Consider the following 12,317-nt stretch of genomic DNA (forward strand, 5'->3'; position numbering starts at 1 on the left):
GGTGAAATCTCAGGGTTGTTTTGATTTGCATTTCCCTTATGACTAAAGATGTTGAACATTTCTTTAGGTGTTTCTCAGCCATTCAGCATTCCTCAGCTGTGAATTCTTTGTTTAGCTCTGAACCCCATTTTTTAATAGGGTTATTTGTCTCCCTGCGGTCTAACTTCTTGAGTTCTTTGTATATTTTGGATATAAGGCCTCTATCTGTTGTAGGATTGGTAAAGATCTTTTCCCAATCTGTTGGTTGCCGATTTGTTCTAACCACAGTGTCCTTTGCCTTACAGAAGCTTTGCAGTTTTATGAGATCCCATTTGTCGATTCTTGATCTTAGAGCATAAGCCATTGGTGTTTTGTTCAGGAAATTTTTTCCAGTGCCCATGTGTTCCAGATGCTTCCCTAGTTTTTCTTCTATTAGTTTGAGTGTGTCTGGTTTGATGTGGAGGTCCTTAATCCACTTGGACTTAAGCTTTGTACAGGGTGATAAGCATGGATCAATCTGCATTCTTCTACATGTTGACCTCCAGTTGAACCAGCACCATTTGCTGAAAATGCTATCTTTTTTCCATTGGATGGTTTTGGCTCCTTTGTCAAAAATCAAGTGACCATAGGTGTGTGGGTTCATTTCTGGGTCTTCAATTCTATTCCATTGGTCTATCTGTCTGTCTCTGTACCAATACCATGCAGTTTTTATCACTATTGCTCTGTAATACTGCTTGAGTTCAGGGATAGTGATTCCCCCTGAAGTCCTTTTATTGTTGAGGATAGTTTTAGCTATCCTGGGTTTTTTGTTATTCCAGATGAATTTGCAAATTGTTCTGTCTAACTCTTTGAAGAATTGGATTGGTATTTTGATGGGGATTGCATTGAATCTGTAGATCACTTTTGGTAAAATGGCCATTTTTACTATATTAATCCTGCCAATCCATGAGCATGGGAGATCTTTCCATCTTCTGAGGTCTTCTTCAATTTCTTTCTTCAGTGTCTTGAAGTTCTTATTGTACAGATCTTTTACTTGCTTGGTTAAAGTCACTCTGAGGTACTTTATATTATTTGGGTCTATTATGAAGAGTGTCGTTTCCCTAATTTCTTTCTCGGCTTGTTTCTCTTTTGTGTAGAGGAAGGCTACTGATTTATTTGAGTTAATTTTATACCCAGCCACTTTGCTGAAGTTGTTTATCAGCTTTAGTAGTTCTCTGGTGGAACTTTTGGGATCACTTAAATAAACTATCATATCATCTGCAAATAGTGCTATTTTGACTTCTTCTTTTCCGATCTGTATCCCCTTGACCTCCTTTTGTTGTCTGATTGCTCTGGCTAGAACTTCAAGAACTATATTGAATAAGTAGGGAGAGAGTGGGCAGCCTTGTCTAGTCCCTGATTTTAGTGGGATTGCTTCAAGTTTCTCTCCATTTAGTTTAATGTTAGCAACTGGTTTGCTGTATATGGCTTTTACTATGTTTAGGTATGGGCCTTGAATTCCTATTCTTTCCAGGACTTTTATCATGAAGGGGTGTTGAATTTTGTCAAATGCTTTCTCAGCATCTAATGAAATGATCATGTGGTTTTGTTCTTTCAGTTTGTTTATATAATGGATCACGTTGATGGTTTTCCGTATATTAAACCATCCCTGCATGCCTGGGATGAAGCCTACTTGATCATGGTGGATGATTGTTTTGATGTGGTCTTGGATTCGGTTTGCCAGAATTTTATTGAGTATTTTTGCGTCGATATTCATAAGGGAAATTGGTCTGAAGTTCTCTTTCTTTGTTGGGTCTTTGTGTGGTTTAGGTATAAGAGTAATTGTGGCTTCATAGAAGGAATTCGGGAGTGATCCATCTGTTTCAATTTTGTGAAATAGTTTGGATAATATTGGTATGAGGTCTTCTATGAAGGTCTGATAGAATTCTGCACTAAACCCGTCTGTACCTGGGCTCTCTTTGGTTGGGAGACCTTTAATGACTGCTTTTATTTCCGTAGGAGTTATGGCGTTGTTTAACTGGTTTATCTGTTCCTGATTTAACTTCGGTACCTGGTATATGTCTAGGAAATTGTCCATTTCCTGTAGATTTTCAAGTTTTGTTGAATATAGGCTTTTATAGTAAGATCTGATGATTTTTTGAATTTCCTCTGAATCTGTAGTTATGTCTCCCTTTTCATTTCTGATTTTGTTAATTTGGACACACTCCCTGGGTCCTCTCGTTAGTCTGGCTAAGGGTTTATCTATCTTGTTGATTTTCTCAAAGAACCAACTTTTGGTTCTGTTGATTCTTTCTATGGTCCTTTTTGTTTCTACTTGGTTGATTTCAGCTCTGAGTTTGATTATTTCCTGCCTTCTACTCCTCCTGGGTGTATTTGCTTCTTTTTGCTCTAGAGCTTTTAGGTGTGCTGTCAAGCTGCTGACATATGCTCTTTCCTGTTTCTTTCTGCAGGCACACAGCGCTATGAGTTTTCCTCTTAGCACAGCTTTCATTGTGTCCCATAAGTTTGGGTATGTTGTACCTTCATTTTCATTAAATTCTAAAAAGTTTTTAATTTCTTTCTTTATTTCTTCCTTGACTAGGTTATCATTGAGTAGAGCATTGTTCAATTTCCACGTATATGTGGGCATTCTTCCCTTATTGTTATTGAAGACCAGTTTTAGGCCGTGGTGGTCTGATAGCACGCATGGGATTATTTCTATCTTTCTGTACCTGTTGAGGCCCGTTTTTTGACCAACTATATGGTCAATTTTGGAGAAAGTACCATGAGGAGCTGAGAAGAAGGTATATCCTTTTGCTTTAGGATAGAATGTTCTATAAATATCCGTTAAGTCCATTTGGCTCATGACTTCTCTTAGTCTGTCTACGTCTCTGTTTAATTTCTGTTTCCATGATCTGTCCATTGATGAGAGTGGGTGTTGAAATCTCCCACTATTATTGTGTGAGGTGCAATGTGTGTTTTGAGCTTTAGTAAGGTTTCTTTTACGTATGTAGGTGCCCTTGTATTTGGGGCATAGATATTTAGGATTGAGAGTTCATCTTGGTGGATTTTTCCTTTGATGAATATGAAGTGTCCTTCCTTATCTTTTTTGATGACTTTTAATTGAAATTTGATTTTATTTGATATTAGAATGGCTACTCCAGCTTGCTTCTTCTGACCATTTGCTTGGAAAGTTGTTTTCCAGCCTTTCACTCTGAGGTAGTGTCTGTCTTTGTCTCTGAGGTGTGTTTCCTGTAGGCAGCAGAATGCAGGGTCCTCGTTGCGTATCCAGTTTGTTAATCTATGTCTTTTTACTGGGGAGTTGAGGCCATTGATGTTGAGAGATATTAAGGAATAGTGATTATTGCTTCCTGTTATATTCATATTTGGATGTGAGGTTATGTTTGTGTGCTTTTCTCTTTGTTTTGTTGCCAAGACGATTAGTTTCTTGCTTCTTCTGGGGTATAGCTTGCCTCCTTATGTTGGGCTTTACCCTTTATTATCCTTTGTAGTGCTGGATTTGTAGAAAGATATTGTGTAAATTTGGTTTTGTCATGGAATATCTTGGTTTCTCCATCTATGTTAATTGAGAGTTTTGCAGGATACAGTAACCTGGGCTGGCATTTGTGTTCTCTTAGGGTCTGTATGACATCTGTCCAGGATCTTCTGGCCTTCATAGTTTCTGGTGAAAAGTCTGGTGTGATTCTGATAGGTCTGCCTTTATATGTTACTTGACCTTTTTCCCTTACTGCTTTTAATATTCTTTCTTTATTTTGTGCGTTTGGTGTTTTGAGTATTATGTGACGGAAGGTGTTTCTTTTCTGGTCCAATCTATTTGGAGTTCTGTAGGCTTCTTGTATGCCTATGGGTATCTCTTTTTTAGGTTAGGGAAGTTTTCTTCTATGATTTTGTTGAAGATATTTACTGGTCCTTTGAGCTGGGAGTCTTCACTCTCTTCTATACCTATTATCCTTAGGTTTGATCTTCTCATTGAGTCCTGGATTTCCTGTATGTTTTGGACCAGTAGCTTTTTCTGCTTTACATTATCTTTGACAGTTGAGTCAATGATTTCTATGGAATCTTCTGCTCCCGAGATTCTCTCTTCCATCTCTTGTATTCTGTTGGTGAAGCTTGTATCTACAGCTCCTTGTCTCTTCCTTTGATTTTCTATATCCAGGGTTGTTTCCATGTGTTCTTTCTTGATTGCTTCTATTTCCATTTTTAATTCTTTCAACTGTTTGATTGTGTTTTCCTGGAATTCTTTCAGGGATTTTTGCGTCTTCTCTCTATGGGTTTCTACTTGTTTATTTATGTTTTCCTGGAATTCTTTCAGGCATTTTTGCGATTCCTCTCTGTAGGCTTCTACTTGTTCTCTAAGGGAGTTCTTCACGTCTTTCTTGAAGTCCTCCAGCATCATGATCAAATATGATTTTGAAACTAGATCTTGCTTTTCTGGTGTGTTTGGATATTCCATGTTTATTTTGGTGGGAGAATTGGGCTCCGATGATGCCATGTAGTCTTGGTTTCTGTTGCTTGGGTTCCTGCACTTGCCTCTCGCCATCAGATTATCTCTAGTGTTACTTTGTTCTGCTATTTCTGACAGTGGCTAGACTGTCCTATAAGCCTGTGTGCCAGGAGTGCTGTAGACCTGTTTTCCTGTTTTCTTTCAGCCAGTTATGGGGACAGAGTGTTCTGCTTTCAGGCGTGTAGTTTTTCCTCTCTACAGGTCTTCAGCTGTTCCTGTGGGTCTGTGTCTTGAGTTCACCAGGCAGGTCACTTGCAGCAGAAAAGTTGGTCTTACCTGTGGTCCCGAGGCTCAAGTTTGCTCGCGGGGTACTGCCCACGAGCTCTCTGCGGCGGCAGCAACCAGGAAGATATGCGCCGCCCTTTCCGGGAGCTTCCGTGCACTAGGGATCCAGATGGCGTTTGGTGTTTTCCTCTGGCGTCCAAGATGTGTGTGCAGAGTGCAGTCTCTTCTGGTTTCCCAGGCGTGTCTGCCTCTCTGAAGGTTTAGCTCTCCCTCCCACGGGATTTGGGTGCAGAGAACTGTTTATCCGGTCTGTTTCCTTCAGGTTCCGGCGGTGTCTCAGGCGCAGGGGTCCTGCCGATCCTGGGCCCTCCCCTACGGGAACCCAGAGGCCTTATACAGTTTCCTCTTGGGCCAGGGATGTGGGCAGGGGTGGGCAGTGTTGGTGGTCTCCTCTGCTCTGCAGCCTCAGGAGTGCCCACCTGACCAGGCGGTGAGGTCTCTCTCCCACGGGGTTTGGGAGCAGAGAGCTCTCATGTCCTTTCCTTAATTGTTATATATTCTCTAATTGGTGTATATATACTCCCAAGCATGTAAAATTAGCACACTCAGTCCATATAATGCTACCTGTAGGAACATGGTTTCAGGGCTGAGCACTTGGTATTGGATAGCGGATTAAGGAATTCATCCTAGGGAAGACCATTTTCCAGCTCTCGGTTTTCATTAGTTGCCTGTAGTTTTTTGTCCAGGGTTGGGTGCTGTTAGTTTTTGCCAACTTGGCACAGGCTGCAGTCACCTTGGGAGATGGAACCTCAGTTGAGGCCACGCCTCCATCGGGTTGCCTGGGGCAAGTCTGTGGGTCATTTCACGATTGCCGATTGGTGTGGGAGGGCCCAGCCCACTGAGGGTTATGCTACCCCTGGGCTGGTGGTTCTGCATTGTGTAAAAAAGCCAACTGAGTGATCCTGGAAGAGCGAGCCAGCGAGCAGTTCCTTCTTGGCCACTGTTCTAATTCTTGCCTCCGGGTTTCTGCTCTGACTTCCCTTTGTGATAACTGGGGTTTGAAGGGCGGGGCGGGGACAGACTCTGGAATGTGATTAAGGTTAAGGATCATGACAGACAAACAAGTAAGAAGAGTTAAGGGTTAGCACTGAGATGACTCAGTGGCTATGAGCTCTTACTGAGCAAGCATAAAGTCTTGAGTTCAAATCCTTAGCATCCCGGTGAAAAGCCAAGAAGAGTGGTGAATTGCCACCCAATAAGATGTTGGCCAAGCTCTTAGGAAGTTCTAGCCAGTGTTCCTTCCTAGTCACAGACTGCTACTGTCCATTTGTCTACAGCTTGTTCACATGTACTCCTGTAAGCCAGAGCCTTTGTATGAGGTCACCTTCTACTGGAGCATCTAGGTTGCTTTTCTAAGATTGATAAAACGCTGACTGAAACCTATTTTCAGAAGAAAGTCTTCATTTGGCTCACAGGTTACAGTCCACTTGGGAAGCCAGCTCAGAGCTCAGGGTGGGGACTGGCGGCATGGACTAAAGCAGAGCCATGGTGTATCAGATATATACAAGGGGGAAGCCTTGTTGCTTCCCCTGCCCCTGCTTCCTGCTGTCTTATATAGCCCAGGACCACCCAGCCTTCCGGCACTGTCTTCCACATCAACCGACCATGAAGAAGATGTTCACAGACCTATCTGCTGGAGGTGACTCCTCCACTGCTCTTCAATCTTCCCTGGTGACTTGAGTTTATGTCAAGTTGACAGAAATAACTAAAACAGTAAGCGGCGTGCATCTCTAACCAACACAGAGTGGCTTTCCTGTTTATTTTTAAGACTCTTGATTTTGAGAGAAGTACAAGAAAGAAATAGTTCATTAATAACTTTTTTTTGTTTTAAAAGTGTAATCTAGGAGACGGGCTGTGGTAAGACATGCTATAGACTTAGCACTGAGGAGATAGAGGCAGGCAAATCTTTAACTTCAAGGCCAGCCTGATCTACAGAGCTAGTTCCAGGTCAGTCAGGAACACAGAGAAACCCTGTCTTGAAAAAACAAACAAACAAACAAACAAACAAGTGCTGAGGAGAGAGCTCACTGGGTAAGGGCTTGAGGCAAAAGCACAAGGAACTGAGTCTGCCTCCAGAACCTTCGTAAAGCTGTAATGCACATCTACATGGGAGGCTGAGGCAGGGGAATTCCTGCATCTTGTGAGCCAGCTAGCCTAATAAACTCTGTAGCAAACTACCCTGTCTCAAAAAAGGTGCAAAATGAGGGCCTACACTTGAGGGTGTTCTCTGACCTCCCTAAGTATGCCATGACCCATACACCTGCAATTACACACAAAAACACACATGTATTCAAAACCACAAATGAGTGCTAACCATTCCCAAGTACTCAGCAGAAAAGTGGTCCTAGTTTCACAGACACACACACACACACACACACACACACACACACACTCACATACATACACACACACACTCTCACACATACACACAATACACACACACTCACACACACACACTCACACACATACACACACATACATATACACACACTCACACACACATACACACATACTCATATACACACACACTCACATACATACACATAATACACACATACACACACATACATATACACACAGTCACACACACATACACACACTCATATACATACACACACTCACACACACTCACACACACACATACAAACACTCACACACACATACACACACATACACACACATACACACACTCACATACATACACACACACTCACACACATACACACACATACACACACTCACATACATACACACACACTCACACACATACACACAATACACACACTCACACACACATACACACACACACACACACACACTAACACACACACACCCCTAAGCTGCTTTTCCATGCTAATCATGGGGGACAGTTTGCTAGGTGGCCCAGCTTCTGGGCATTTTTCTAAATATGCAAACCTGCAGGTTTTCAAGTGTGCACCAACAGGACTTCCCTGTATCCATTGGTCTGCAACTTATTTTTTTCACCTCGGGGTCCTGGGAAGGCTTACATTTAATTACATAGACATTTGCATCAGTCTTTTAAACATCGACCCACTATTCAATATCAGCGCCACAGTTTTCTCTCTCCCAGTGGACATTTATGATATTAGCAATTTTCAGTTTTATAAACCGTGCTGCAGCCAACAGTATTGTAGTCCCAACCTTGTGTGAGTATCTCCAGAGGATGGATGCTTACAAGAGAAATCCATGAGCTAAAGAGTTTCTGTTGTTTACATCTGAAGCCATGCTGCAGGACAACTCTGAAAGCTGGCACCATTGCCCTTCTACCAGCAGGATGTGCAAATAACTCTTTGGCCACACTGCCCACATTAGATGTTACTACTCATACAAATTACATCCATTTACCTATGTGTGTGTTTGTGTACACATGAGCCACGGTTCCTGTGTCGATCACAGGACACCTTGTAGGAGTCAAGGTCTCCTTCTGCTCTGTGGGTCCTGGGGAATCGAACTCAGGTTGCCAGGATTGGTGCAATCATCTTTCACCCACTGAGCCATTTCCCTGGCCCCTGGATGTTATTTAATCTTGAAAATCTGGTAGGTGAACATTGTTTGGTTTGCATTTATTTAACAATCAGTAAAATTCAGTAATTGACTGGTTTTGGTTTTGTGTTGCTGTTGCTGCTTTGTTGGGGGGGGGTTATTTGTTTGCTTTTCTTTCCTTTTTTTTTTTTCCTTCAGAGACTAAGTCTCTCTGTGAAGCTTTGGCTATTCTGAAACTCTCTCTTTAGACCATACTAGCCGCAAACTCGAGATCTGCCTGCCTCTGCCTCCTGAGTGCTGGGATTAAAGGCCTGTGCCACCACTGCCCAGAAATCGATTGTGTTTTTGTTTTGTTTTGTTTCTTGTTGCTATTTTCAGATCCTCCAGTCACCTAACCTCAGAAATTGTTGACATGCTTTCTAAAACACTCCCTTCCTCAGCTTCTACAAAAACCCATGTCACACCCTTGGCTTTACTTCTAGACATGGCTGCTATTAGTAAGTTCCCAGAACAGACTCCTCTTTGTCCTCCTGACTTTGTTTTTTATTTTACAAATAGTTTATTTTTATTTATGTGTATTTGTGTGTGTGTGTGTGTGTGTGTGTGTGTGTGTGTGTGTGTGTGTGTGTATACCATATGTCTGGTTCCCTTTGGAGACCAGAAGAGGGTGTCAGATCCCCTAGTGCAGGTAGGTTATGAGCCATGCAACATGGGTGTTGGAAACTAAACTCGGGTCTTCTGGAAGAGCAGGAAGTGCCCTTAACTATCAAGCCACCTCTCTATTTCTCCTAATCCTGATTTTTTAAAATTAATTATTTTATTTTACTTATTTACATACCAAATGTTGCTCCTCCTCCCAGTCACCCTCCCAGAGTTCCTCACCCCCTCCCTTTCAACTCTAAAAGGGTGCCCACCACCACCACCACCACCATGCCTCTTCCCTGGGCATCAAGACTCTTCAGGCTTAGGCACATCCTCTCTCGCTGAGGCCAGACAGGGCAGTCCTCTGCTACGTTTGTTCAGAGGTGGGGAGGATAGGGGGCTTGCCTCATACCAGCCCACAGATGCTCTTTGGTTGGTGGCTTAGTCTCTGGGATCTTCCAGGAATCCAGGTTAGTTGACACTTATTGGTCCCAGAGATCTGGGATGCGAGAGGCTACCAGGACTCAATGGGGGTGACCTAGCCGAAATGTACAACAGTGGTGGAACCTGAAAAGACCACCTCCAGTAGTTAGACAAGGACCCCAGTGGAGGAACAGGGACAAAAACCCACCTTCAAAATTTTTGACCCAGAATTGTTCCTGTCTAAAAGAAAGGCAGAGACAAAAATGGAGCAGAGAATGAAGGAAAAGCAGACTGGAGACCATCCCAACTTGGGATCCATCCCATGGGCGGGCACCAAATCCTAACACTATTACTGATGCTGTGATGTGCTTGCAGACAGGAGCCTAGCATGGCTGTTCTCTGACAGGCTCTACCAGCAGCTGACTGAGACAGATTCAGATACTTATAGCCAACCATTGGACTAAGACGAGAGACCCCTGTGGAAGATTTAGGGGAAGGATAGAGAGAACTGAAGAGGATGGCAACACCATAGGAAAACCCCACCCCCAATTTTAAATACTGGTCCTATTGACTTTCTACTCTCTCCCCAGCCTCCGTCAGGTCCATTGAGGCTCCAGGTAAGTGTCCGTAACTGATGAGTCCCGTGTTTATCTGCTTCCTACTCTTGTCTCATGCTCTAGACTGAAGTCCCATTTCCACTGGGAAGGCCCTAGGACATCCATTCATAAACTGAACTCAAGAGCTCATCCTACAAAGCTAGTGCTTTCCCAGGGTTCACAAATCAGAAACAGTCTCGCTGCCCTCTGGTTGCCCATCAAAAACCGTAAGAATCATTGGTATGGTGGCACACCCCTGTAATCCCAGCACCTGGGAGGCATCATTGGCATGGTGGCACACCCCTGTAATCCCAGCACCTGGGAGGCATCATTGGCATGGTGGCACACCCCTGTAATCCCAGCACCTGGGAGGCAGGAGCAGAAGCAGGCAGATCTCTGTGAGTTCAAGGTCAGCCTGTTTTATATAGTGAGTTCCAGTACATCCAGGGCTTCCTAGAGACATTGTCCATCTCAACAAAACAAACAAAACAACAGCCTGAACAGTCCCCCTGGCAGCTGATTGCCCTACTGTGACTCCAGCACTCAACCCATGTCTGCTCTCTGTGTGCCATCGCTGAACTCTGTCAAGAGTAGCTATTCTTCTCTATCTCTGCTGGAACTTTGACAAAAGATTACTAACGGGTTTCCCAAAAACCACCTGGCATTGTCCTGCATGTTTTTCTGCAGCACTGCCAAAAGGAATTTTCAGAGCAGGTTTGGTCCTGTCATCTCCTGTACAAAGACACACAAACTTGCTGACACATTTGTGTATAGTTATCAAAATAAAGGAAGACAAAAGAAATAGCCTCAATATTAAAAACGGACAGATTTTGCAAACATACTTCGTATATTCAAGGGGTAGAGTCATACGGTTTGTTAAAGGCGAGTGTAAAGCCTGGTGTCATCGCACACTCTAGAGACCTGGAGAGGCAGGCGGATCCTGAGTTCAAGGCCAACCTGATCTACAGATGAAGGTCTAGGTCAGCCAGGGCTACACAGAGAAAGCCTGTCTCAGAAAAACAAAACAAAAATATTGCAAACAAACAAAAGCAAATGTAGTTCTAATATTTTTGGTTTGGTTTTGATATAGTCTCAGTATGTAATCCTGGCTGGCCTAGAACTATGCAGACCAGGCTGGTCTTGAACTCAACAGAGATTTGCCCGTCTCTTCTTAAGTGTTGAGTTTGGTGTGCGTCATCTCAATGCCTGAACATTTGTTTTATTTTGATTTGTGTGGGGGGGTAGATTTTGTTATGTATCACAGCTGGCTGGCTTTGAACTTGCAGCAATTCTCCTGCCTTGGTCTCTGTGTTAATTGCAGACATTTACCACACTGACCTGGCTCTAACAGCTTTAAGGATCAGATGACTGCTGTTATTTAAGGCCCAAGAGCAACGGTTTGCAGCAGCTGTACAGAGTGAGTCTCCTGTACAGCTGAAGACGTAGTGGCCCCATTAAAAAAGGCAAAAGAAATAGATAAAATTAATTCGAATGATATATTTTATTTATTCCAATATATTTAAATTTTTCATTTCAACATGTAACCATTATAAAAATTATTAATAGGACATTTTTCATTCTTCCTTCACCAAGTCTTTAAACTTGCGTATTTTTACACCCATGGCACATACATTGCAAAGCAGACACTAAATTTTCATGAGCCATGTTTTTTAAAAAATGTGTGTGGTGTAGATAACATGTGCATGGGGGGTCGTGTGGAGGCCAGAGGTCAACAGTGAGTGCCATCCTCATTACCTTTCACATTTCTTTTCCTGACAACACCGTCTCTGACTTAACCTAGAGCTCGTGGGTTTGGCTCGGCTGGCCAGTGGAGGCCAGTGAGCTTTGGGGATCCCTTTGTCCCGCCTTCCCAGCACTGAGGTTACACGTGAATATCACCATATCTGGTTTTCTATGGGTGGTGGCATCGGAACTCAGGTCCTCATGAGTGTGTACCAGACATGCCAGGCACTTTACCATAGGCACCATCTCCCTGGCCCTCGTTAGAAATACTTTTCTCTCTGATTTGATTTATAAAATTTACTATTGGAAAGTAGATCCCTGGGCTGGGTAGATGGGTAAGTGGATTAAGCTCAAATGTGGGGGCTGGATTGGGGTATTCAGAACCCATGTAATAACTGGATGCAGCAGCACAGGTCTGTAACCCCAGTGCTCCTTTGGGGAGATGAATGGGAGAGTTCCTGGAGCTCATAGGCCTGGGGTACGGAGCAGTGAACAACCCTACCTCAAGACAGAAGGTGAAGGGCAACACCGAAAGTTGTCCTCTGGTCTCATGTACGCGCTGTGGAACTCATACTGGTGTGCACACACAGAGCACTCAACTGCCATGAACATGCGCACACACATATACTCATGCACATATA

Source organism: Rattus norvegicus, chromosome 3 (assembly GCF_036323735.1).
Source record: "Rattus norvegicus strain BN/NHsdMcwi chromosome 3, GRCr8, whole genome shotgun sequence".
Taxonomy (NCBI): domain Eukaryota; kingdom Metazoa; phylum Chordata; class Mammalia; order Rodentia; family Muridae; genus Rattus; species Rattus norvegicus.